The following is a 6,000-nucleotide window of genomic DNA, read 5'->3' as shown; positions in this document are numbered from 1 at the left end:
CACTCTAACCCTAACATAATCCCTAGTCTTAGCTCAAGCCATAGCCCAAGGACAATCCCTAACCCTAAGCTTAACCCTAACCTAACCTTAACCAAAATCCTATCTCTAATCATTACCCTAACCCAAAAGATAACACTAACCTAATCTAAACCAAACATAACTCTAACCCTAAGCATATTAGTAACTCTAGCCATACCTCTAGCCCTAGCCATAGTCCTAACTCTAGCCTCAGCTCTATACTAACCCTAATTAAACCTAGCCCTAGCCCAACCCTAATCCTAACCATAACCTTAATCCAAACCCTAACTATAACCCTTATCTTAACCCTCCCATTCCCTAAATATAACTAATGCCCTAACCCTAACTCTAACTGTATACATAACCCCAGCCCTAGACCTAGCCCAAGTCATAACCTAATCGTAACATTAACACCAACCCTTACCTTAACCCTACCATAGTCCTAAACATAACCCTAACCCTAACCCCATACCTAACCCTGGCCATAGCCTTAGCCCTAACACTAACTCAAACTGAAACCCTAACTGTAACTCTTATCCTAATCCTTCCCAAATCCTCAATATAATCCTAATCCTAACCACAACACTAAACATAGCCCTAGCCCTAAACCAAACCCTAATACAAATCCTTGCCCTAGCCCTAGTCTTATCCCTAACCCTAACACTAATCATAATTGTAGCCATAGCCATATCCCTAACACCTACCCTAAAACAAAACAAAAATAATAATAAAAATCTAACATCCTTTCATGATAAAAGCTCTAAAGAATCTAGGAGTAGAAGGAAGTTTCTGCAACAAAATAAAGGCTATATATGACAAAACTAGAGCCAACATCATAGTAAATGGAGAACAATTGAAACCATTCCCTTTAAAGTGAGGAAAAGTCAGGGCAGTCTGATTTCTCCACTCCTATTCAATATAATTTTGAAATTCCTAGCCAGTTCAATAAGACACAAGGAAGAAATATAATGGATCCACATAGGGAAGCAAGAAGAATAACTATCCCTATTTGCAGATGATGTTTTCCTCTTCCTATGTGACCCCAAAAACTCTTTTTGAAAAAGTGGCAGGATACAAAATTAACATACAGCAGCTTTCCATGCACCAAAAATGCAGACTGAAAAAGAAATCAGAGAAAAAAACCTCATTTACTGTAGATTAAAAACCAATACAGTACCTAAGAATAAATTTAACAAAAGAAATCAAAGACCTATTTAATGAAAACTGAAGAAAGAAATTGAAGATGACATCAAAAGATTGAAAGAACTGCCACACTTGTGGATTGGTAGAATCAACATTGTGGGAAAGACCATACTACCAAAAGCAATCTACATGTTCAGTGCAATCACTATAAATATTTCAACTATATTCTGCAGAGAAATATAAAATTCGATCATGAAATCTATATGGAAACACAAAAGACCTTGAATAGCCAAAGCAATTCTGAGAAAAAAGTCCAATGCTGAAAGCATCACAATACCTGACTTCATACTATACTACAGACCCATAACAATCAAAACACTGTGGTATTGGGAACAAAACCTGATAGGAATGCCAATGGATCACAATTGACGATCCAGACATAAACGAACCCATCTATAGCAAAGGAGCACAAAACACATGATGGAGGTAAGAAAGCTCTTCAACAAATGCTGCTGGGAAACTGTATATTCACATGCAGAAGACTGAGACTATATCCCTGTCTTTTACCCCATACTAAAATGAACTCAAAGCAGATCAAAGACCTTAATATAAGATCTGAAATTTTGAAAAAACTGCAAGAAGCAGAAGAACATACACGAACTCAATAGGCTCAGCATGTAAGAGAAACAAAGAGCAAATGGGACTGCATCAAACGGAAGAATTTCTGCACATCAAAGAAAACAGTCACCAGCCTCAAGTGACAGCCTACAGAAAGGGAGAAATGTCTTTGCCAGATACTCATACAACAAGGGATTAATAACCAGAATCTACAGGGAACTCAAAAAACTCAGCCCCCAAAGAATCAACACCCCAGTGAAGAAATGGGCACATGACTTACACAAGGAATTCTCAAAGGAAGAGGTACAAATGACCAGCAAATACATGAAGAACTGTTCAAGTTCCCTGGTTATAAAAGAGATGAAAATCAAAACACACTTACATTTCCTCTCACCCAAGGTAGAATGGCCATGAACTAACAAGAACAAATGCTGGCAAGGATGTGGAGAAACAGGAATGCTTTTACACTGCAGTGGGAATGCAAACTAGCACAACCACTGTGGAAAACAATATGCAGATTCCTCAAAGAACTAGAGATAGAACTGTCATACAATGCTGTGATACAGCTCCTGGGCACATAACCAAAAAAACATAAAACAGGATATAGCATAGACATCTGTACACTCATGTTCATTGCAGCACTATTTACAATAGTCAAGCTCTGGAAACAAAGCTGATGAATGGATCATGCAATATTTTGTATATATAAACACTGGAGTACTACTCAGCCACAAGGAATGATAACATGGAGTATGAAGGTAAATTGATGCAATTGGAGCTCATCATGTTAGGTGAAGTTAGTCAGGATCAGAAACACAAAAGACGCATGTTTTTGCTCATACACAGAAGTTAGGTCCAAAGATCAATACGTATACAAAACAAACATGATCATATACAAACTCAGTTGTAGAACATTTTTGTAACAGTGGAATTTGGGGAAAGAGAAAAAGGAAAAGAAAAGAATAGAACATCAGTAATATTGTAAAGCATAAGATGTGAAGGTAGAGGAAGAAGGATGTGTATTGAAAGCTGCTGAAAAACGAGAGTGGGGGTAAAGGTGTAAGGGAGAGAATTCAAATGGATTGAACAGGCCAAAGTAAAGCACACTTACAGTGTGCATACACATATGCATCCTTTTGAACATCAACTCAATTTTTAAATATGGTAACCAGGACTGTAAAATAGGCACAGTCTGTGTGTCTGGTGGAGGAAGGGGTAGGTTCTAGTGGTAGGGTGGTGGATGAAGGAAAGAGATTAAGTTGATGATACATGGTTGATAGACTTCATATACTGGTCTGAAAGAGAACTAAGGAAACCTCTTGCAATTGTTTCAATTGGGGCAGGGGGTGGGATGAGAGAGATAGATCATGGGAGCAATGTAAATAATGTACAATATAAGGCTAATCAGAATAGTCACTATGAATCCCCCCTGTATAATGAATATATCTGAATAAAGAAAAAAGGTGAATTAAAAAAAGACATATTATGGATTTCTAAATCATATATGGGCAAAATTCAAGTTACAATTCATCTTAAGGCAAGTTTCCTCAAGCCATTGACACAGAAAATTATGTAAAATAACTACTTACAAATTACAATGCTGGCTGTTACATCAAATATGTACCTGGTTCGGGTACCTGGTTCAAGAAAGTGCAAGATTAGACAGTATAAGCAACATGAAAATATAGAATTGAGTATGATGCCCACTGACTCCAGGTCTCAAGTACACTGGGCAGGGGGTGGAACAAGGGCTCAGTCATCCCAGCTCTTTGGCTTTTCTGGAGCCAGCCCATGTTGAGCTCAAACTGGTTGGAGTCCCATACCTTCTGCTCTTCAGGCAGGATATGCGCACTGACAAACTTACATTTTTCTGGGGTCTTGGGAAAGGCCTTGCTCCCTTGCCTCCACAAGATCCTGAGTCTTAGTGTTGGCTCCTCTCTATGACAAACCTCTGTCTAAACAACAGGGCTATTTGTGGCATCCATTGTAGTCTTGGTGAAGGAACACATTCCTCTATAGTTCTTCGACTTGTCCTTGCAGAATCAGAACCATGTGGATTCTGCAAATGTTGGCCACTTCCCTCTTACAGGGCAGTGGGTCAAGCTTCACATGCACTGGCATTTATATTATCTTGAGAGATGACAAGTGCTGATCCATACATAGAGAGCAAAGACTGGCATCAGAGCTGGACAATGAAGGCTAAGGATTCAGGGGCCTTCTGGGCTTCTTGCTCAAGGATTTTTGCCTAGAGAGCATCCTCAGCCTGTGATGAGAGGGACAATTTTGGCCATCTCGAAAATTCATTTGGCCTCATTCTTCCATTGACCAATAGTACCTGGCTTTCTTTTTTAGATGGAATTCTCTCACTCAATTCATTGCTTGGAGACAGTCTTATTTCCTCTTGACTTCATTCCCAAGAATGATACACCAATAGAAAAGAAGGTGATGAATGAAGATTCTGCCAATTTTCTACAGAAGGCTTGCACTTCAATGTTTTAGAGTACATTGTTCTAGGAAGAAATATAATCAGTAAATCAAAAGTAAAATCTGTTGTGATGATGCTGTGGCATCTATAATACTGTTTGTGCCTCCATTCAATGGCTATTTAAAGACTCTTCCTTACTCTCAAAAGAACTTTAGTCTACAACACGTGGTAAAATGAATTTTATTCCTTTCTCCCTCATAAAGGCTTTGATGCCTGAGAGGATCAGGTTCTCATGGTTCCAGGTTCCACAATTTTTTCATGGTGATGATGTTTACACAGGTGGACACTTATTTCTTTACGTATGCTGTGTAATGGTAAAATAGAAAAATTTATTGTGTCAATACATCATTAAAACTATAGGAAATAAAGACAGATGCAGAGGTAGAAAGAACACCCACAGATGAAAACAATGGTGTTGACAGGGAAAAGACTGTAGTGATGTAACTGCACCATATGTCCTTTACACATTCCTGAGTCAAGTCCTGGAATGAAGTAATAAAGGCTATCACCTCATTCTAAAAAGTGGATTGTGCCAGCCAAAGTAGGCAGGCGAAGTTCTGTCCTAGGGCTGGATCATAGGAGAACTAGGTTCCAGTGATGAGAATCTCATGTCATCATTCTGGGCTCAATCTTACCAAAGTGATATCTTGGAAACAGTGCATCACCACTCCATGCTTTTGAGACTATAGAAGCATCTCTAAAGTGCTACAGACTCTCCAGCACACTCACATCTACTCTGGACACTAATCTCTCTGTGACTTCTCAGTAGAGCTTACTATGTAGAAGGAGGATATGCAAATAGGACTTCCCTCTGATCATGAAAACCAGACAAACCCTGACCCTGAAGCTCTGGGACAGGAGACCATCCCTGGGTTCCCAGCTGATCCCATTCACTGATCAGCACTGAACACAGACCACTCACCATGGAGTTGGGATTGAACTGGATTTTCCTTGTGCTACTTTTAAAAGTGATTTATGCAGAACATGAGATACTGAGTGTGTGAGTGGACATGAGTGAGAGGACCAGTGGATATATGTGCCTGTTCTGACCAGACCTCTCTGTATTTGCAGGAGTCCAGTTTTAGGTGCAGCTGGTGGAGTTTGGGGGATGCTTTGTGAAGCCTGGTGGGACCCTGAGAATCCTCTGCAGCCTCTGATTCACCTTCAGTGGTCACAGGATGCACTGGTTGTGCCAGGTTCCAAGGGGAGGGGCTGCAGTAGGTTGGAACTATTAACCCTGAGGTGAGAGTACAAACTACAGGCTCTGTCAAGGGCAGATTCACCATATGCTGAAAAAAATCCCAAGTATCAAGTGTGACTGTACATGAACAGCAGCCTGAGAGATGAGGACCAGCCATGTATTATAAAAGAAACAGTAGGGGGACCTCAGTAAGATCCCAGACAGAAACCTCACTATAGGGGTGATCAGGACCTTCAGGAGGCACAGAAGACTAGCTGGAGTGCTCAGTAGCACAGAATTCGGGGTCAGCCTGTGAGCAGGTGCAGAGAGAGTTTGAGAGCTGCTTTTCTGTCAGGCTTTGACTGTTAATCTAGGGATATTATGATTCAATAATCTGTGTTTCACTAAAAACTTCTTTTTAAATTTTTTATTGTTGTACTTTGTGGCATTTACAAAAGATCTGCTAGATGGCAGGATAAAACTCAGTTCAAGAATATTCATAGATAAGGCTAAAATTATTATGAAAATAATACTAGGCCATCTGTTTAAAATCCAC

This window comes from Castor canadensis, chromosome 18, assembly GCF_047511655.1.
Source record: "Castor canadensis chromosome 18, mCasCan1.hap1v2, whole genome shotgun sequence".
Classification (NCBI taxonomy): Eukaryota; Metazoa; Chordata; class Mammalia; order Rodentia; family Castoridae; genus Castor; species Castor canadensis.
This window is presented reverse-complemented; position numbering follows the sequence as displayed.